At 42.1% G+C, this 22,661-nt stretch overlaps 1 long non-coding RNA gene across 1 annotated transcript in view; it reads left to right on the forward strand.

The window, feature by feature from the left end:
- The window catches only part of LOC142760731 (uncharacterized), a 106,626-nt gene extending 86,838 nt beyond the window's left edge, over nucleotides 1-19,788 (forward strand). Inside the window, exons 2-3 of the long non-coding RNA XR_012883380.1 lie at nucleotides 19,009-19,073; nucleotides 19,663-19,788. This is a non-coding gene — a long non-coding RNA (uncharacterized LOC142760731). The remainder of the gene's footprint in view (nucleotides 1-19,008; nucleotides 19,074-19,662) is intronic.
- The last annotated feature ends 2,873 nt before the right edge of the window (nucleotides 19,789-22,661 follow it).

Here is a 22,661-nt window from a genome sequence, read left to right on the forward strand (position 1 = left end):
TAACTAGGAGCCATATGCTGCTACCTAAACCAGCCCAAAAAATTGGTGTTTTTAAAAAACGAGTGGGCTTCCCTGAGACTAAATCTAACTAGGGCGAGGGTTCCTAACACTAAACCTAACTAGATTATATTTGAACTTCTCTGAGACTAAATCTAACTACGGCGACTATTCCCTGACACTAAACCTAACTAGATTATTCTGAGCTTCCCTAACACTAAACCTAACTACGGTGACGGGTGCCTGACACTAAAACTATCTAGATTATTCCGAGCTTCCCTGACGCTAAACCTAACTATTGTGAAGGGCCCCTAACACTAGATCTAACTACGGTGACGGATTCCTGACACTAAATTCCTTGACGCCATACCGAACTACGCTTTTTGACGGTTCCCTGACACTAACTAACCCTAATACTAAACTAACCAGTTAAATTGTCTAAATTAACAGGTTGTTTTTTTTAAAAAAAATTATATATTTTTTTATTTTATATGTTTAGAAAAAAAAGAAAAAAATAATCCCCAGGGACCAAGAAATTGGTCCTAAAGACTAAAAAGTGGTCAGTGATAGGAAATAACTGACCAAAAACGTGGGGGGAACACAAGGAGGAAGGGTACAGGACTGGGTAGTGGATTGGGGAGGTTGGAAGCAGAAAAAAGTAGTTTTTTCACTTTTTTTTCACTTTTTTCACTCTTTTTCTTCTCTCCCTCTTCTCACAACCACTCTGAACGCCTCGCTATCTCCAACAGAGGCGTTCAGGGCAGGTGCCGCAGGATGTGATGTCAGGGAGAGGAAGTGAAGAGGCCGATCGCCACTATTGGACAGTTACTCACTGACTGACCAATAGTGGCGATCATGGAGGCGGGACCATCACGACAGGTCCCGACGTATTGAGCTGTGATAGCCTGCTGTCTGAAACAGCAGCTGTCACAACTTGTGCACGCGTCATTGGAATATGGCGATGCATTTTCCCTGCGACGTAATATTCCGTCACTGAGCGCGAACGGGGCGGTCAGCGCGACGGAATATTACGTCGCTGAGCGCGAAGGGGTTAAATACATTGAATACACAGTGTCAAGAAACTTTAATTTAACTTTTTCAATGGTTTTCAATGACTTAAGTGATAAGCAGTGGCGGATTATCATATGGGCGGTTCGGGCGGCCGCCCGGGGCCCGAGGCTCCCAGGGGGCCCATGGCAGCCCGAACCGCACATCATCTTATAAATCTATTCAGCGCGCTAGCGCTGCTAACTGCCGAGGAGCAGGGAATTGGCCGGGAAAGGGGTAGGACACGCCTCCCTGACAAGTGCGGGCCGCCGCCATTGAGTAACAGAACAGCGACGGACGGCTGTTCTGTTACTCCAAAGCAGCAAGAGAAGAGCCGGGCGGGTGGTCACCGGCGCTGAGGTTAGTTGGCTTATCCTCCTGCCCAACTGGTTCCCGACCGCTGGCTGTATTTTTAGGGCCAGCGGTCAGGGACGGGTCCTTAAAACCAGAGTCATAGACTTTCTACGGCTCGGGCTTTAACTTGCTGCCCGCGCGATCGGGCAGCTGAATGTCGGGTCTCCGGCTGTCAGTGACTGCCGGGGACCCTGAGGAGAAGACAGAAGCTTTCGCTGCTTCTGTCTGCTTTGATCTCTTTTATACAGCGTTCAATGAACGCTGTGTATGGGAATAGAGACAGCAGCAGCAGCGCTGTCTCTATTCCTCCCGGTGATCATGTGACTGGTCACATGATCGCCGGGTGCCGTTAGTGGCAGACTGTTGCTGGGTCTAACTAGACCCAGCAGAGCCCTATTAGTGACAATCGTCACTATAAGGGTATGTGCACACACACTAATTACGTCCGTAATTGACGGACGTATTTCGGCCGCAAGTACCGGACCGAACACAGTGCAGGGAGCCGGGCTCCTAGCATCATACTTATGTACGATGCTAGGAGTCCCTGCCTTGCTGCAGGACAACTGTCCCGTACTGAAAACATGATTACAGTACGGGACAGTTGTCCTGCAGCGAGGCAGGGACTCCTAGCATCGTACATAAGTATGATGCTAGGAGCCCGGCTCCCTGCACTGTGTTCGGTCCACTACTTGCGGCCGAAATACGTCCGTCAATTACGGACGTAATTAGTGTGTGTGCACATACCCTGAGAGGGCTGATTTCCCCTGTAACTGGGGCTGCTGTGCAGCTCCAGTTACAGTGGAAAAACATGGTGTAAAAGAAAGAAAAAATATATATAAAGTTCCCCAAAGGTCTTTTTTGACCTTTGAGGATCAGACCATAGTAATAAAAAAATTGTAAAGTAAAGTGCAAAAAAAAATTAAATAATAAATACACATAAAATACCCACCCCAAAAAAAACGTTCCTCCCGCCAATCATTGTTGTAACGCTAGCGCTGACCCAATTACCCTAATATAGACATGTAATATATAAAAATTTACGGTAAACAATGACGATTACAAATAAAAGGTCTATTTTAGGGTAAAACTATATTACCAAAAAAAAATTGCTGAAACGTAAAAAAGCTTATTTTTTTAGTATTATTTTCAAACTTTATCAATAAAAATTCTAAAATAGCAAAAAAGGTGTGTATAAAAACAATAAAAAACGAAACCTGCCTTGTCTACGGAAAAAACATCGAAAAAATCACGTCGGTTTTATTTTTTTTTAATAAAAATGTGTGTTTGGTGCAACTTTGTAATTACGTTTTATGAAAAAATATTTTCACTTTTTGAGATACAGCTGCTTTGTATCCGGTTTCCGTCAGGTCAGCAGGACTGACGGGATCAGTGAAACGGGCCCTGCGCTAAATTATAATCGTAGATGTGATAGATTTGAGGTGGATCCTGCGTGTCACTGATCCTGTCAGATACAAAGCAGCTGTATCTCAAAAAGTTAAAATATTTTTTAATAAAATCAATCAATCACACTGATAAACACACATACTAATATATATATATATATATATATATATATATATATATATAGTGGTTTAGGTGGCATTAGTGTCGCAGTGTGCTGTCGCCATTCTATGTCTGCTGTATATCTGCAGTCACAGGTGTTCTTGCACCTGCATACATTTTGTATCATTTAGTTGGAATGTGCTGTACAAATTTTTGTTGTGTTTATGGGATCCATATATGTGGGGTTAGTGACTGCCTCCACTTGTTGTTCTTGCACTCCTCCCATTCTGCCCTGGGTGATTTTAATCAATTCAATGCTGGATCCTACCATCCCCAGGTATATATGTAGGCTTAGTCCCAGTTCTGGGTGTATGTGCAGCGTAGGTTCCCACCTTACAGAGGTCGCCTTGTCGTGGCAGGTGGGCTAACACTTTTTGATCAAAATGTGCACTAAGAACCTCCCTATTTGTAAGTAGATTTAGCTTTAGTGCATATTTATTTATATTTAGTGGTTTAGGTGGCATTAGTGTCGCAGTGTGCTGTCGCCATTCTATGTCTGCTATATATATATATATATATATATATATATAATATAAAGATTTTAAATGTGTACGTAACCTTGTGGCACTATATACAAGGGGGAGCGCTGTGTGGCACTATATACAAAGGGGGAGCGCTGTGCGGCACTATATACAATGAGGGGCTGTGTAGTGCTATCCACAGTGGTATGTGTGTGGCGCTCTTTATAGGGGGGGCTTTTTGGTGCTATTTACAAGAGGGGGAGGGCTGTGTGGCGCTCTCTACAGGGGGTCTGTATGGCACTATCTATAGGGGGCTGTGTGTAACGCTCTCTACGGGGGGGTGTGTGATATATAGAGGGGGCTGTGTATGGCGATATCTATGGGGGTGTGTAATATCTACAGGGGCTATATGTGGCACTATGTACAGGGGGCTGTGTGTATGTGGTGTTTTACAGTGTGTGGTATTATTATATTCAGGCGCGCAGTGTTTGGTGCTATTATATTTAGGGGTACAGTGTGTGGCACCATGATAGCTTTATTTTCGTTTATAGGTGTGGAAATGTTGGAAAAGTGAGGAGACGTCTGAGTGGCAAATTCTGCAAAAATTAGTCATGGCCGGGAGAAGTCGTCATGAGCGCTGGACCGGATGGAGAAGAAAAGAGGAAAAAAACTACTAGAATCTGAGACGTCGTCACCTGTGAGTCACTAGATTTATAGAGAATCTGTCACCTCTCCTGACATGTTTATTATAGGAATCCTTGTATTTCACAAAAAGTCTTTCTGCAGTCCAGGACTGATAGACAATTCCCCTTGTCAGGAGGTTGTGTCCCTGCACAGTGTGATACTGTCAGTATGTAGGGACACCGCACTGCGACAAAGGAAATCGTAACACTGTTAATGCTTGCCCAAAAAGGTAGTGTTAAAAATAGTTACGGCGCGGCAGGGCGGCGGTGGTGAGGAAGGGGGGCCCAAGTTTGGGTAACAGCCCAGGGCCCATGGTCTACTTAATCCGCCACTGGTGATAAGTTATCACGCTACAGCAAGTTATCAGAGTCAGGATAAGGATTCCTACATCCAAACAAAGAAACAAGAAGTTCATCTGCTCACCAGGCCGTCCATGTGTCCAATAAACTCTCGGTGCGCGGATAATAGTCTGGTAACTTTATGGAGCATTAAAATGGAGGCGATCCAGAGCTTAGGCTACATTCACATGACAGTGAAAAAAAAATGGCCATTAAAAACTGATCACACAGCCTCCCTGTAGATGATGGCACACAGCCTCCCTGTAGATGATGGCACACAGCCCCCTGTAGATGATGGCACACAGCCCCCTGTAGATGATGGCACACAGCATCCCTGTAGATGAAGGCACACAGCCCCCTGTAGATGATGGCACACCGCCCCCTGTAGATGGCACACAGCCCCCTTGAAGATGATGGCACACAGCCCCCCTGTAGACGATGGCACACAGCCCCCCTGTAGATGATGACACAGACACCTCTCCGGAGAAAGCACCACACCCCTTCCCGCCCTCCCTGTAGTAATCTTCCAGGACTCTTTCTGTAAATTCAGGACAGTCCCGAAAAATTTTCTACAGTTGACAACATTGTCCCCTGTACTAGCGCCATCATACCCTTGTAGTGGGCGCAACAATATCCAACATTTTTGGTCTGCCTGAATGCCTCACATACTCACCGATGCATGACCCATGAGACTAGAGACCACACCTGTAGAGGACGGCGCTGCATCGGTGAGTATGTGTCATTGCGCCGCCGACAGCCAGCAAGGGAGCCAATAGTTCCCTTGCCTCTAGAATCCCCATATCACAGAACCGTTTTTAACGGCTATTACATGTATTGACAGCCGTTAAAAATTGATTCATTGACTCCTATGGGGGCCGTCTGGCCGTGAAAGCGGCCAAAAATAGGACATGTCCTATTTTTTGAAGGCCAATATTCACGGGTGGTTAAAAAAAGGCTGTGTGAATACACCCATAGAACATCATTGATTTTTACTGTCGTGTGAATGTAGCCTAAAACGAAATTCAATAAAATGTATCCTTTATTAGTTCAAATGTTGCCATCTTTACCTTGACTTTTAACGCATTAAATAAACAATCCCTTACCTTGACTTTTTCAATGGCTTTTGTTGTGTGATATAACGCTGCAACAAATGATATTTTATTTCACATCTAGCGAAAAGTAGTAATCAGAAAATAGGTTTTTAATGTTTCGGTCTAAACTGCTAAGAGATCGAGCAGATTACACACTCAATCCCTCAGGTGATTGGAGACCTAGTTCCCTACCCATCTCTCACAAAAACCTCAACATGCCCGAATTTAATATTGCCCCTAAAGGGAACAATTTTATTCAGGCAGACCCCACCACTCCACGCGAGTTAACCACTACCTATGGTCGATCCTTCAGGAACAGTTCAAAAATTAGACCTACCAATCGAACCAATGGGTCAATCTCCCTAACAAATCTCTATGACATTGTGGTGAACAAAAACCACCTTCCGAATAGTATCCCTAACAAACCAGTCGATGATACCACTCCTATTCTCGCAATAAACCAACCTTGCTCTCGAGGACACTTAATTCACCAAGTACCTATCAATACTTTCAAATCCTCAGATTTGGAACTCCATCTTTCCAGACTACTCTCTACAACTGAACCAATGGAAATACCCGCCATTAACAATTCTTCCATTTTTTCCTTCAACGACTCTATAGAGGATGGTATCTCGTCCCTACTACAATTATCAATTCACAACTCTCCCCAGTCCCCCATCTCAACGTCACCCAATATTTTATTTCATGAACCACTAGAGGCTTCCAGTCTACCCCAAAAGTACACTACCATCAACTCCGACACGAACTTAGCCCTATCTGCCCTAGACTTCACTTATGCGGCAGCATCTTTTTTAGGTCTCCCCTCACAGTTAGTCAGGCCACCCTTAACCCCTACGATCATGAGTCAAGACATTTTGATCCCCTTCATTATGAGCCCCAAAGCCCAATCAATCACCAACTTTTTCCCAAAGTTACAAAAAATCTCTACGAAAAGAAAACTGGCTATAGACCTAGAGGACGGAGAGGGGGAAAAAAATGAAACAAACCAACACCCATCCCTCAGCAAAAAGAGAAACTTTGTCCCACAATAAAATTATTTAATCTATCATCTTATACATTAAACACCCACGAATGTAGTCTATTGAACAGAGGCCTTTCCTTCTGCCCAACAGCAGCAATCGACACCTTTGAACTGTTTATGGACCTGAATAGGTTTATACAAAAACTTACCCTGACAAGACATTTTGCTATTGCTAAGCACACCACCTCTCCAGTTTATAATACCGAAGAACCCCCAAATAGCGCCTCCCCACGCGCCATTCCAGTAGAGGTTCACCCCAAATCAACTTTCTACCCAACCTACCACCAGGGGACCTATGCTAGAAACCTTTTCTACCTTGGTGACCAACGAATTTAGGTCAATTGAAGCACCATCACACTACCCAGACAACCTGACCTCATATGAAAGAAGGGCTTTAAAAACCCTTCAGAACAATGCAGACATAGTTATCCGCCCGGCAGATAAGGGAGGGGGCATAGTCATCCAGGATAGAACCGAATACCTAGGCGAAACTATGAGGGTTTTGAGTGACACCTCATTCTACCATAGACTCACCACCAACCCACTTTCCTCCTATATATCTGAATACCAAAATCTCATTGAATCCGCTGCCGTTGAACGTTTAATTACTAAAAAAGAAAAACTGTTTCTGTCTGTCCCATTCCCAAATATGCCCTTCATATACCACCTACCAAAAATACACAAGTCACTCACAGACCCCTCAGGACGTCCAATTATCTCTGGGATAGGTTCACTTACCAGTAACCTGTCCCATTTTGTTGACCTTCACCTCCAACCCCTTGTATTGACCCTACCATCATATCTAAAAGATTCCACACAATTAATTAGAGACCTGAACAATCTGAATATTGACCCCTCTACACCCCAAATTTGTTTCCTTACAGCAGATGTAACCGCGCTGTACAGCAATATCCCCCATAACAAAGGCATAGAAACAGCCCATTCTTATCTTTCATCCAATACCTTAATTCCTGAGTCACAAGTCCACTTTCTAATCAATTGCATCAAATTCATCCTTCACCATAATACATTCAGCTTTAACAACAATTTTTACAACCAGGTCAAAGGATGCGCCATGGGCACCCGGTTTGCACCATCATACGCAAACCTTTACATGGGAGCATTTGAAAACACATACATTCATGGCACACACCCATTCAAAAACAATATACTACTATACAGACGCTATATCGACGACCTATTTCTAGTTTGGAGAGGAAATATTGATGAAGCTTCCCTTTTTATTGAGACCCTAAATAATAACAATTATGGATTTACATTTACGCATACCTTCTCTCCCGTTTCCATTGAGTTCCTAGACCTCACAATTAGCCACAATAGCAATTGCAATAAATTTATCACCCAAACACATTTCAAACTGGTAGATGTTAACAGTTACATCGATTTTAAAAGCGCTCACTACCGCCCTTGGCTGAAAAATATACCATTCGGACAATTTAGGAGGATCAGAAAGAACTGCAGCACAGACATCCACTATCATAAAGAGTGCAATGTCCTTGAAAAACGTTTTAAAGACAAACACTTTCCTCTAAAACTAATAAAAGGTGCAAGACATAAGGCCACTGAACTAACGCAAAACTCCTGCCTTAACCCGCCTCCTAGAAATCCTGGACCCAGCAAGAACTTCAATACCAACTTTATCACTACTTACAATAAAGGTAGCAAGATAATCAGAGCTATCTTAGGGAAACATTGGCACATCATTAAAAACGACCCATACCTGAAAGACCTGGTCCCAATGAAACCCAGTATTACCTTCAGGCGGTCTTCAACTCTTAAAAACCTCCTAGCTCCTAGCAGAATTAAGAAGTGCCTAACACCCAGCACTAACTTCCTCTCAGATCTAAAAGGATCATACAAATGTGGTCGCCCACGTTGCCTATGCTGTAACATTATCAACCATAACAAACACACATACACATCCTCCGTTACCGATGAAACCTTCCCAATCAGAACGTTTCTCAATTGCGGCAGCTCGTATGTCGTTTACCTTATCGAATGCCCCATGTCAACTACAGTATATAGGCAGGACCACCCAATGCCTACGAACCCGGGTCAACAACCACCGCTTCAATGTTACACTGTGTTTTAAAAAACCAGTGTTATCTCGCCACTTTGCTCAAATACACAAATGTCAGTTTAATGAAATCCGAATTACTCCTATTGAACATATTCACCCAGATGTCCCAAATAGGTTTAACAAGTTGAAACAAAGGGAAAATTATTGGATATTCAAAATGAATACACTACATCCCAGAGGCCTGAACGACATCTCAGAGTCGTCTTTAGATTAGCCATATCAACATCGATTAATCCTCTTAATTAGGAGATATCATGACCCTTCTAGCCTACACACTAAGACGCACATAGACACATCTACATGATTTTCCTATTAAAACCTACCAATTAAATACACAATAAACTATTGTCCTCCTTAGACATTGATACCCGGAGACTTTCTAATCAACATTCATATACAAAAATCCCCCAGTGTAAAACCATCCGAATTGCTTCAACCCAAAATTTCGTATTTATGTCCTTACACACACCAACACGTACCGTTAATTTTTAAAACCCCCAAAAAATATTTTTCTTTACATAAAAGATCTTTTTATGAGACCATAAAGAGTTCACCATATTCTCTTTAAACTAACCATTTTCCTAGCCGCTAATAAACCTTTTGAATACATACTGTTTGAATTAAATTCTTTTCATACACACATTCGAATATTTCTACTTACCTCCTCAGCAGCTGTCCTTGCCCATCCCTCTCCTTAATGACGTCTCACGCGAACCCCCGGAGTTTGCGTGCCAATATGCGTGCCACCATGCGTTCCACCGCATGCTGCTCTGGCCCGCCTCGGCTTCCGTAGTCAAAACGATCACCTTGACTACAGCCCGGTTTTACCCAAACAAATCCACATTCACTGTACTAACCAATACACTGAATAAAAGAAACACAACAACGCTACATTACTACCTTTTGCCGCCCGCACTATGAGATGAACTTTCTATACTGTAAATGTTTAGTCTCTCGGATCCGCTACAACCTTTGACATGTAACATCTCGCAAACATCCCCTGTTCTGTATTTTATTATTCTAATGTTTTACCTAACTACATGTTCTTTGTCCAATCGTACAATAATCTGATTATTTCTGTTATTGTACCTGGTAATTTTGTGAACTTTGACCCGCCATGTTTTGGGGGTTTGCTTTCCACTTTTGCTCCATCTGAACTGGGCCAATCATCAGCCAGTGTTGTGTATATATATACCAGCCTGTTTTAAACAAAATTTTATGCCTGATGAAGACGCCAGTTCGGCGTCGAAACGCGTTGCAATAAAGCACCCTTTTAAATTAGAAGAGACTACTCGTTTCTCCAGAGACTACTATTTCTCCATTTGACTTGGTCCACGCAGCAGCGCCGTTATAGATCCCCTTTTTTCTACAATTATCTACTATACACCAGCGGTTACCTTTGGAAACCGGTCCGGATCTGGCAGCAGCACCCGTGGATTTATTTCGCGCATTACCTATGGCTTTCTGGTGAGCATGGTATCTTCATTCTTCCATTAGCCTACCCTACTGAACTGCACTATGTGGCGCCGTGGTCTTTTCTCTCTCTCTCGGTCTATACATTCGACCTTCTTGAGACACGGATTACGACCGTGGATACAGATATGCGGCGCTTGTGACCTCGGTCGCTATTGGGTAATGGCGCCATTATTTTTGGATTACTACTTTTCGCTATATGTGAAATAAAATATCACTTATTGCATAATACCTTGGAGTGCTGAGTTCCCATTTTTTATACATTAGCGTGGAAGCCTACTCACGCACCCTTGAAAAACGGAGTGCTGTGGGATCAAGAAAGTATCACGCTGCAACAAGATATCAGAGTCAAGTTAAAGATGGCTACATCTGTATAACAGTATAAAATCCATCTAGTAACAGATTACATGTTTCATACATTACATGTTCTTAGTCGTAGCCCCTATAATAACACATGTATCTTTCTTCCATGTTTATAAAACAGCAGCCCCATGTAACGCCTATATCCAGTGTATACACAGACAGTCTATCCAGGCAGTAGGAGATAATCGATGATGTAACTGATACTGCAGCCATTTATGATGTCACTGATGATGTCATAGACAGTACTAGTCGTTAGGTTCTATGTGCAGCTGGATTACATATTTTCTACAATTTCTGCCAATGATATCTGGACCAGGACTGTGATTGACTGTGTGATTGACAGGTAAGATGCAGCATTTTATCATTAATTCTACATGTTACTGGATACATGAAATATATACGCTCTAGAAATCTCATATAAGGCCAGATTCACACTGGACATTACTGCAGCAATTTCTAACCACACGAACACCTCATCACAACTATATGATTTTAGAAGGATTTTTTTCTGGTGATTGTCGGGAGTTGGGGTTGCTTAATGCAACTAACAACTGAACATGTGGATTTTACATTCAGATTTCAATGTTTCATATTTTCTCATTAAAGTTACAACTTAGTACAACACAGTATGTTCACACAGCCTATTTTCAGACGTTTCTCGGGCCGTAAACACCCCGAAAAATAGCTGAAAATACAGAGGCTGAACGCCTCCAAACATCTGCCCATTGATTTCAATGGAAAAAGCGGGCGGTTTGTTCCGATGGTGCATTTTACGTGGGCGTTTGATAAAGTCAATAGAAAAAAGCTGTCTGTAATGTGGAATGTGACTTCTCAAGTATTTTCTAGAACAGACATGTCCAGAGAGATGTCAGATCCTCTATAATTTTATAGTTTTTCAGTTTTCAATATGACGTCTAATTTTTCTGCTAAGTCTTTGTTTACATCTGTGTTGCAGGCTCTGTTAGTGGTTCTGCTCCTATGATAAAGGAGTACAGCGAAAATAGCAAGCACATGTGAACAGAGCCTTAGTTGGTAGAGGGAACTCATTTATATTATCTTCACTGTTTACATATTTTATTATATTGTAATTAAAATGAGATATTATTTGTATTTTCTCAGTTACAATGGAGAATTTGGGGAGAGGTGATTCTTCTGACTGTCTTCCATCTAGATAATTGTAGCTTATTAAACAAGTTTACATGTGTGTACAAAAAGCTCATCTCTAATATATAAAACTATTATTAGACTAATATATCACCTATAAAGAATAACATTTTTCCAAATAAAAAAACATATCTTTGTTAAAAGTATACAAATATAAAAGAATAATCGATGGAACAAACCGGATTCAAGTTGGCATCAGCTGATCACATAAATACACACTCATAGATGTGACTCATACAAAATCCTCTATAATAGCTACGGGAGAAAAATAGGAATATTTACCAGATGGCTGTGAATAGTCTTAAAAAGCTACCGTATATTATCCTAATAAGGCTCAGCAGTAGCCAGGGCCGGCCTTAGGGGTGTGAGACCTGTGCCATTACATAGGGCGCATCCCTCGAGCAGGTGGAATCTGGCGCTGCGCTGGCTCCCTTCCACTGCTTGTGTTTTAGAAGCGGCCAGGCAACTCAGCAGCTGCCTTTCCGCCTGGGCGCTTCTCTCACTGGCGTGGCGTCTCTAGCAGCGACAGCGGACATGAGGGTGCCCATCATGGCCGGTGTCGCCGCTAGCAGCCGCTGTGGCTGCTACAGGGGTAGTGATGCCACATTTAATAGTATCTGCATCTTTAAGACGCAGATACTATTGAATACTATAGCAGAGCGGAGAGTATCTGTCACAAAGTATTGCAGTTTTTTATGCATTTTTTTAATGCATTTTTACCATACAACAATTATAGGCCATGTCCCTAACCATTCTGAAACTATCAGCACTGATTGTATAGTATCAGACCATGGCCATGGACAAAAGGAAATAGCAGCACCCGGTTGTCAATTTCTGCTTACATTTCCAGGAGTAATAAAAGAGGAACGGCACAATGAAGCGCTCTATCATGGCCTCAGGTCCAGGTGTAGGAGGGCTGCTCAAAGAATAAGGAGAGCGCCCAATTAATGCCCAGCATATAAAGTAGGAGAGTCCAAGGTAAGTGCCGAATATTTATTGTATCTCTACACAAGTTATATCACATATTTACTGGCTGGATGCTTTTTAGTAATCATGGATATTTTCTCTGGTACCGAAATCCAAGAAACCAATTTCAGTTTTTTCAAATTGTCCCTCAGAAAATAAGGTTGTACTTCCTAATATTCCTCGCTTCAATGCTAAGGGTGGAAGAATAGAAAAAATGCCCCTTGCAAAATGTACTGAGCGCTTATTACTGACAAGCTACAAACCTGTAATATATTAGGAAAAGAGACCAAGAGCCTGGAAACCCGATGTGGTCAACTATGGATCCAGACTAAGCTGCCACCTAAACTTATTTGTTGTCAGCAAACTTGGTGCATGCCCAGTATATTCATTACATGTATCCAAATTATGGCTATGTTCACACGGGGTCTTTTGCCGAGTTTTTTGACGCGGAGACCGCGTCGCAAAACTCGGCAGAAACGGCCCGAGAACTCCTCCCATTGATTTCAATGGGAGGCGTCGGCGTCTTTTTCCCGCGAGCAGTAAAACTGCCTCGCGGGAAAAAGAAGCGACATGCCCTATCTTCGGGCGCTTCCGCCTCCGACCTCCCATTGACTTCAATGGGAGGCAGGAGAAAGCGTGTTTTATGCCCGCGGCGCTCAATGGCCGCGGGCGAAAAACGGCGCGATAATTGCTATTCACACGGAGTATTTTGGGGGAGGAATATCTGCCTCAAAATTCCGTTTGGAGCTTTGAGGCAGATATTCCTCCCCCAAAATACTCCGTGTGAACATAGCCTATATGTGTCCAGAGACGCCACAAAACAAAAAGAGAATCAGAAACTCCACATTTCTACATGGTTTTCCTTTTAAGGTTTGGTTTATATAGAGTCATAACGTTTAGCTCCTTGGCCTTGATGTCAAATCTATACCAGGTCCCGCCAATCACCATATACCATATATAATCTGGACACCACAGACACAATAGGCTGGTTTTATGGAAAATGTGGTCCTAGGCAACAAGCAAATTAGACTCGCACCCACCCCCATCCCACCACAAAATCTTTTTATACAGTTTTTTTTTATTTATCTGGTGGTCTAGGGCAGTGAAAGGGTTCAGTGTAAATTCACTGGTGGTTTAACCCCTTCCCGCACCTTGGTGTAACTGTACGTCCAGATAAGCAGTAACTTCGCGCACCTGGGCGTACAGTTACGTCCGCGCTTTAAAAGTTAACCGCCGCGCGGCGCTACACCGCAGCGGCGGCTAACTGTGCAGGGTGTCAGCCCTGCTTTCCCCGTTGCCGATCAGCGGCCTGTCGCCGCTGAAATCGGCAATTAACCCCTTCGATGCGGTGGTCGATTGCGATCACCACATCGAAGAGGTTTACAGCGGATCGGCAGCCCCCCACATGTATTTGCGGGGGCTGGCGATCCTTATCATGGCAACCAGAGGCCAGACAATGACCTCCGGGTTGCCATGTACGGAAGCCTCGGAGGATCAGCCTCCGGCCGTTCCTCCTCTGCTTCCTGTCAGTGTGACAGTTACGTCACAATGACAGTTAGAACACATTACACTACGTGTGTAGTGTAATGTGTTCCAGCAGCGATCAGAGCTGCCAGTCTAAGTGTCCCCTAGTGGGACAAGTAAAAAAAGTTAAAAAAAGATAATAAAAATGTTTTGAAAAAGTGTAAAAATCAAAGTTAGAAGTGACATAAACAAAGAATGCTTTTTTTCCTATAATAAGACTTTTATTATAGGAAAAAAATTAACACGTTAAAAAAAGTACACATATTTGGTATTGCCGCGTTCGTAACGACCCCAACTATAAAACTGTAATATTAGTTTTCCCGCACGGTGAACACCGCGAAAAAAATAAACGAAAAACAGTGCCCGAATCACAATTTTTTTGGTTACCAACCCTCCCAAAATATACAATAAAAAGTGATCAAAAAGTCGCATGTACGCCAAAATGGTACCAATACAAACTACATCCCGTCCCGCAAAAAACAAGCCCTTACACCGCTTTTTTGACTGAAAAATAAAAACGTTACGGCTCTAAGAATATGGTGACACAGAAAATAATTTATTTTATAAATAAGTGATTTTATTGCACAAACGCTGCAAAACATAAAAAAATTATATACATCTGGTATCGCCGTAATCGTATCGACCCGCAGAATAAAGTAAAATGGTCATTTATAGCCCAGGGTGAAGGCCATAAAAAAACCAAATAAAAAACATTGTCAGAATTGATGGTTTTTGGTCACCTTGCTTGCCAAAAAATGGAATAAAACGTGATCAAAAAAATTTCTGGTACCCCAAAATGGTACCAATGAAAACCTACAGATTGTCCCGCAAAGAATAAAGCCTCACACGGCTCCGGTGGAGAAAAAATAAAACAGTTCTGGCTCTCAGAATATGGCGATGCAAAATGTGCAGCGTGTCCAAAAGCGGATAAGATCGGGCACCATTTATAAGTGCGACACCGGCCACATATCTGCGAATTATTATTTATTTACTGCATTATTATACCCTCTTATTATACCCTGATGTACCCCGCACAGATAACATGTACCCTGATGTACGTCGCACAGATTACATATGCCCCCACATTATAAACTGAAACACCAGTAAAACCCCAAACAGAACAACTACCAAGCAAACTCTGTGCCCCAAAAGCCAAATGGCGCTCCCTCCCTTCTGAGCCCTGCAGCATGCCTAAACACCAATTTACGTCCACAGATATGGCATCGCCATACCCGGGAGAACCCGGTTATTATTTTGAGTTATTTGTCTTCAGTGGCACAAACTGGGCATAACATATAGTGCACTAAAATGGCATATGAGTGGAAAATTGTAATTTTCACTCCGCACCATGCGCTGCGCATTAACCCCTGCGCGCACCATGACATAGCATGTCGTAGTGTGGGGGGTGATGTATGGAGCGTCTCACGTAAAAAATAAAGAATTTAGAACGGCAAAATCGCTGTTTTTTTGGTCACCTTGGCTCTACCTAAAAATGTAATAAAAAGTGCTCAAAAAGTTGTATGTACCAAAAAGTTGCACCAATAAAAACGACCGCTCGTCCCTCAATAAATAAGCCCTCATACCGCTCTATTGACTGAAAAATAAAAAAGTTGTGGCTCTTGGAACGCGGGGAGGAAAAAACTAAGAAGGAAAAGAAAAAAATGGATCACTCCAGAAAGGGTTAATTACTTTCTAATGAAAAACCATTTATGACCACACGTGGGGTATTGCCGTACTCGGGAGAAATTGCTTTACAAATGTTGGGGTGCTTTTACCCCCTTTATCCTTTGTGAAATTGAAAAAAATGCAACATTTTAGTGGAAGAAATGTCGATATTCATTTTCACGGCCTAATTCTAATAAATCCTGCAAAAGACTTGTGGGGTCTAAATGCCCACTATATCCCTAGATAGATTCTTTAAGTGGTGTAATTTCCACTTTTGGGGGGTTTCCCCTGTTTTGGCCTCTCAGGGGCTTTGCAAATGCGACATGGCACCCAAAAACCATTTCAGCTAAATTTGAGCTCCAAAAGCCAAATAGCGCTCCTTCCCTTCTAAGCCTTGCTGTGGGTCCAAACAGCAGTTTATTACTACATATGGCATATTTCCGTAATCGGGAGAAATTGTTTTACAAATGTTGGGGTGCTTTTTCTCCTTTATTCCTTGTAAAAATTAAAAATGGCTACCTTTTTTCAGAAAAAAAGTCGATTTTTACCTTTACAGAATAATTCCAATGAATTCAGCAAAACAACCGTGGGGTCAAAATGCTAACTTTACCCCTAGAAAAATTCCTTGAGGGGTGTAGTTTCCAAAATGGGGTCACTTTCTGGCGGTTTCCACTATTTTGTTCCCTCCAGTACATTTCAAACGTGACACGGCACTGAAAACCATTCCAGCAAAATCAGAATTTCAAAATCCAAATGGTGCTCCTTTCCTTCTGAGCCCTGCCGTGGGTCCAAACAGCAGTTTATTACCACATATGGGGTATTGCTATAATCAGAAGAAATTGCTTTACATATGTTGGGGTGTTTTTTCTCTTTTATACCTTGAAAAAATTAAAAATTTCTACGTTTTTTCAGAAAAAAGTAGATTTTCATCTTCACAAACTAATTCAAATAAATTTAGCAAAAAAACTGTGGGTTCAAAATGCTAACTATACCCCTAGATAAATTCCCTGAGGGGTGTAGTTTCCAAAATGAGGTCACTTTTGGGGGTCTTTATTGTTTTGGCCCCACAAGACCTCTTCAAACCTGACATGGTACCTAAAATATATGCTAAAAAAAGAAGGCCCCAAAATCCACTAGGTGCTCCTTTGCTTCTGAGGCCTGTGTTTCAGTCCATGACCGAACTAGGGCCACATGTGGGGTATTTCTAAAAACTGCAGAATCTGGGCAATAAATAATAAGTTACATTTTTTGGGAAAAACCTTCTGTGGTATAGAATTTTTTTTATTACAAATGAATTTTGTATAAAAAAAATGAAATTTGTAACTTTCATCCCTACTTTGCTTTAATTCCTGTGAAACGCCTAAAGGGTTAATACACTTTCTGAATGCTGTTTTGAATACTTTGAGGGGTGCAGTTTTCAAAATGGGGTGATTTATGGGGACTTTCTAATATATAAGACTCTCAAAGCCACTTCAGAACTGAACTTGTCCTTGTAAAAATCGCCTTTTGAAATTTTCTTGAAAATGTGAGAAATCGCTGCTAAAGTTCTAAGCCTTGTAACGTCCTAGAAAAATAAAATAATGTTCAAAAAACGATGCCAAACTAAAGTAGACATGTGGGGGATGGTAACTAGTAACTATTTTGTGTGGTATTACTATCGGTTTTACAAGCAGATACATTTAAATTTAGAAAAATGCTAATTTTTGCAATTTTTCGCTAAATTTTGGTGTTTTTCACAATTAAATACTGAATCTATCGGGCAAATTTTGCCAGTAACATAAAGTCCAATGTGTCACGAGAAAACAATCTCAGAATCGCTTGGATAGGTAAAAGCATTCCGGAGTTATTACCACATAAAGTGACACATGTCAGATTTTAAAAATCGGCTTCGTCCTGAAGGCCAAAACAGGCTCAGTCCTGAAGGGGTTAAGGATGTTACGGGATTATTTTTAAATTATCTGGTCGTCTAGGGCAGTTAAGGGGGTGAAAAGTAAAATCAGGATTCCTCTAGGAGATGGGGCATTTGGGATTGGCATTTGTAAATTGCCCAGATTGTGTGTGACCCCCCTAATACCAGTCATGGACACCAGGGCCTGGGTGTGACTGCAACCTCTTCACCCCTATAGTTGTGTTCTCTGGGTTTACACTAACATTACAAAATGTTTTCAATGTCTGACTCGTCCTGTGATAGAAAATGAAATGTGTGAAAGTAAATATATTATTATTCATTCTAGATATGGGGTTATTTTATGTTTATTCCATTATGTATTTTACAGACATTTATAACATCTGATTATGTGGCACCAGTGACAGCCGACATGCTAGGATATATACTGTATATATGTAAGTATTATAGCAAATAACAACCTATATAAATTCTATAACCTGATGTCATCCAGAATGTTCCTATAGAGACACATGACAAGACTGTGGGAACTAATTCCCCAATGTTGTTAAACCAGGGCCGGTCTTAGGGGTGTGCGACCTGTGCGGTTACACTGGGTGCATCACCTGTCACTACTGAATGGGGCGCCACTGGTCTTGATCTCTGGGGCACCCATTGCTTGAACTCTCAATCCCACTCTTCATGTTAAAAAAATAAAGGGCACTGCTCAGGGTGCAGATACATTCCCTTAATAATGGATTACATTACAGTGTGGCAGACAATATCTGTCTGGTGGTGTTATTTGGGCACTGTATGATTGCATTATTTGAGTACTATATTCTACGGCATAAAGCTGAATTCACACGCTGCAGATTTGCTGCGCAGCAAAATTCAAAGGTGTTACAGGTGAATAGTTACAGTTTCAAAAACTCATCCACATGTAGCAAAAGTAAACGCTGGGAATTTTGCTGCAGCTCTATATTATTATTATTATTATTATTATTATTATTATAGACATGCTACATAAAGAGGATATTATGGTATTAGTAATATAAAGGGGACTTGTTATTTATGTAATTTCCTAATACATTGTTGGAATATGGAGGCAGTACAGAGCGCACACAGTGTCTACATTACCAGTACTGCAGTCTGTGCGCCACATACAGGTCCGTTCACATGAAATTGCTGTGTACATGAGCCCCAGTGTATATTTCCTTCATTGTTGGGTTGTCTATACTGAGCATACATCTGTCTGGAGAAATAAAACGACACAATTATTGATTTTTCCAGAACACCTTAAGATCGGCTGCCTGCTGCCAGGGGGACTCTCTGAAGCAATATTTCATCTATGCAAGGTGCGTCTATTATTAGTTACTATATGCAGTATACACCAATACACTCCACAGTTAGAATGACACTTTTTGTATGTGCTGGGTCAGAATGCCCCTTTTGTATGGCCCCACAGTAATGAAGCCCCCTTTTGTAAGCCCCGACTCAGTCCTTTTATTCCTCATATTAATAGTGCCCCCTTTGCGCCTATAAAATAAAAAATGCTACTCACCTAATAGACAACCAACCGGGTTAGACATTCTGCTTCCTACAAAATCAAAGGCCTGGTGCAGACGGAGTGATTCAGTGACATCATCATGCTGGGCCTCTGATATCATTAGTATACTCCGGGTGCCTAGTTGGCTATAGTTCTGAATTAGGCCATGGCCTACGAAATCATACGGCAGGGCAGGAACCCAATGGCTCCCTGCGCCGTTATTGTTTGTCCAATTTCAGGGGCGTATGGAGCCCCAGAGCTGTGGGCCACCCCAAATCCCTGGACCCCTATATACCCCTTTGGTAATCTTACACTGGTTGGGGACTGGACTCTGTTCTAGATGAAAATGTTGCCATTGATTGAGATTTGTCCTAATACATTGACTTTCTTTCTCCTAGAATTAATTCCTCATAAGAGTTAATGATAACCACACGTCCCAGGAGGCCAGATCAAAGATTAAGCAAAGCCCTCCTCCTCACCTCACATAATGTTCTACATTCAGCCGGACAAATTCAGTAGGAGAGTCCGAGGTCAGTGTATTTTATTATCTGTATCTCTAAATGATCGCATAGGGCGTATTACTGGTCAATACTGAAGAGAGCACTACCACCATTGATGGCCTGGTCACCCTCAACTTACACTCCCGATCCGGCATTTAGGGCCCAAACCTATAATATAAAAAAACAGAAAGATTCAATCCCTAGTTTATTGACTGGGTGATGTTATTTGAGCACTGTATGATTAAATTATTTTGACACTACGTGGTGCATCATAAGGGGGAGGACGTCACAGATACTGCACATGTCACCAATAAACCTAAGGCCGGCCCTGGATGTGACACAATAGCTGCCACGTGACATGCCATCCACACAGACATGACCGCTGTGGCCTAGTAACTAAAGACAACAGAACCACCAGCGCAGGAGCAACAGGGAATTAAAAAAATTAGTAAGGGCTATTTGTTATTTTTAGACATATGTGGCTCATACTAAGGTTTTTGAAACTGTCAGAAAATCAATTTAATAATTATTTTGTCTGTTGAATCCAGAAACACAATTTACCATTTTCTACTATCTCTACTACAGTCCAAAAGACTCCACAAAAGACAAATTAGAAGTTTTCCACTAAGGATAAGATTATATAGAAGAATAACGATAAGCTCCTGGTCCCTGATACAAAATCTATACCAGGGTCCTCCAACTATTATGTGCCATTATACTGCTGGTGTTATTTGTGTGGCAGGGGGGCATTGGACTCGCCCTGTGATAGAAAATGAAATATGTGAAAGTAAATATATTATTATTCATTATAGATATGGGGTTATTTTATGTATGTGCATTAAACCCATTATGTATTTTACAGATATTTATAACATCTGAATATGTGGCACCAGTGACAGCCGACATGCTAGAAGATCCACTGTATATATGTAAGTACTATAGCAAATAACAACCTATAGAAATTCTATAATCTGATGTCACCCAGAATGTTCCTATAGAGACACATGACAAGAATGTGGGAACAAATTCTCCAAGGTTGTCAATAGGCAGATCATATATTTGTTGATATGATGAACCATACTAAGCGCACGTCATAATATCTTTACAGTTTATACTTTTTGTTCCAGAAATACTTATGATCGGCTGCCTGCTGCCAGGGGGACTCTCTGAAGTAATATTTCATCTATATGCGGTATGTCCATCATTAGTTACTATATACAGTACCCACCAGTAGCTCTGTACATTGAAAAAGTGATGAGCGGGCAAAATGCCAAGAAAGGCATAGCAGTGGGGAACTTTGGATAGTTGGTAGGAATAGGCATAATGTAAGTTAGGGGTATCTTTGTCCAAAATGCTGGCCACATTGGGACTGAACGTAGGTGTAAGGTAATTGGATGAGGGGACTTAGGGTAGTGTAGTGGAATTTTAGACAGCTTTGGTCTGCCAAGAACATTTGCGATGTGTGAAGGCCTGGTTAAAGTATCTGCAATGGCTTCAGTAAGGGAGAGTAGTAACTAGGGGGCCCGTCAATGACCTCGATTTCACGGCGCCACAGGCTGGAAGTTCAGTAGGCCTAAATTAGGCCTAATATTTTGGTGTGAAACTGGAGGCGGCCGTACCACTTTGATGCAATAGAAAAGGACTTAAGTGAGTTGCATTACACAGTCATGATCTGCAGGCATAGGTGATAATGGACACTGGCAGAATGTTTTTATATTTACAGCTCTCAAGCGGAAAGCAATGGAAGGTGCTGGGATATTGCCACGTATAGAGCCCCCACAAGTCATGTAGCACAAGAACCTGGACTTGGGGTATACTGGATTGTTTGGAGCCGATGGCTGGAAGTAAGAAGTATCCTGGCATCAAGGAAGCAAGGCAGGTATCCTCAATGGTATCATTGTAGCAAAAATTTGAGGGAACATGGCACAATGATGGGCCAAGTGCCAGGGTCCTTGCGCAGGGTTCCTGGGTCGGTGAGGGCAACATTATCCCAGGAGGGCCTCATAATCTCAACATGGGAGAGGGACATCTTGGGGGTTGCCAAAATGTTTATAACATGGAGTACTGGCACAATGTTTGGAATTACAGGAGCAGCGCATCTGGATGTAAAGAGAAGCAGAAGAAGGCAACAGTAAAAGGAAGAGGAAACAGTAAGAGGAAAAAGAAGCAGAGCAGGTTATTAGGAATTGGATGAAGAGATTTTGTTTAGTATTGCAGCGTTATGGTGGTGAAGCAGGACCCCCTTATTGATCAGGTGACAATAAAAAGGGATGGTGCCTGTGAAGCAGGCTGGTAGGAAAATAAAAATACATCTGTCGCATCTAAAAGAGGCATCAGTAAACGATGCAATAGACAAGGAATTGAGTGAGTTGCGTCATTAAAGCAGAATCTGCAGGTACGGGTGACAATGGATACTTGCAGAATGTTTTTGTGCCTACAGGACTGAAGCGAGAAGCAGTGAAAGGGACCCGGATATCGCCATGGATAGGGCATCCATGAGTCATGCAGCACAAGGAACTGGAGTTGGGATGTAATTGACTGTTTGGAGGAGATGGCGTACATTTGCAAAGAACGTAGTTGGCTTTCGAAGCGCGTAAGCGGTCTTGTATCATCGATTCAACATGCCGTGTGGTTTATAAAATGTTTTTCGAATAAAGTCATCACATTGTCATGAGGATTGTTGGCCCGTATTTTCTTCTGTTTGCTGTAAATTTGTTGGACAGTGTGGTTAGGGGGTCATGAAGATTGGTCAGGGTGATCATTGGCTACCTGTGTAGGGGGACAGTTGGGTGCAGGTAGCCACGGCTGGCCCTAGAAGTGGGATTGGATGCCTGATGGTGCAGAACAAGGATGGGTGTGGGAAGGGTGGAGAGCAGTGCGACTTGCATAGCACGCCA

The sequence above is a fragment of the Rhinoderma darwinii genome, chromosome 4 (assembly GCF_050947455.1).
Source record: "Rhinoderma darwinii isolate aRhiDar2 chromosome 4, aRhiDar2.hap1, whole genome shotgun sequence".
NCBI lineage: Eukaryota > Metazoa > Chordata > Amphibia > Anura > Rhinodermatidae > Rhinoderma > Rhinoderma darwinii.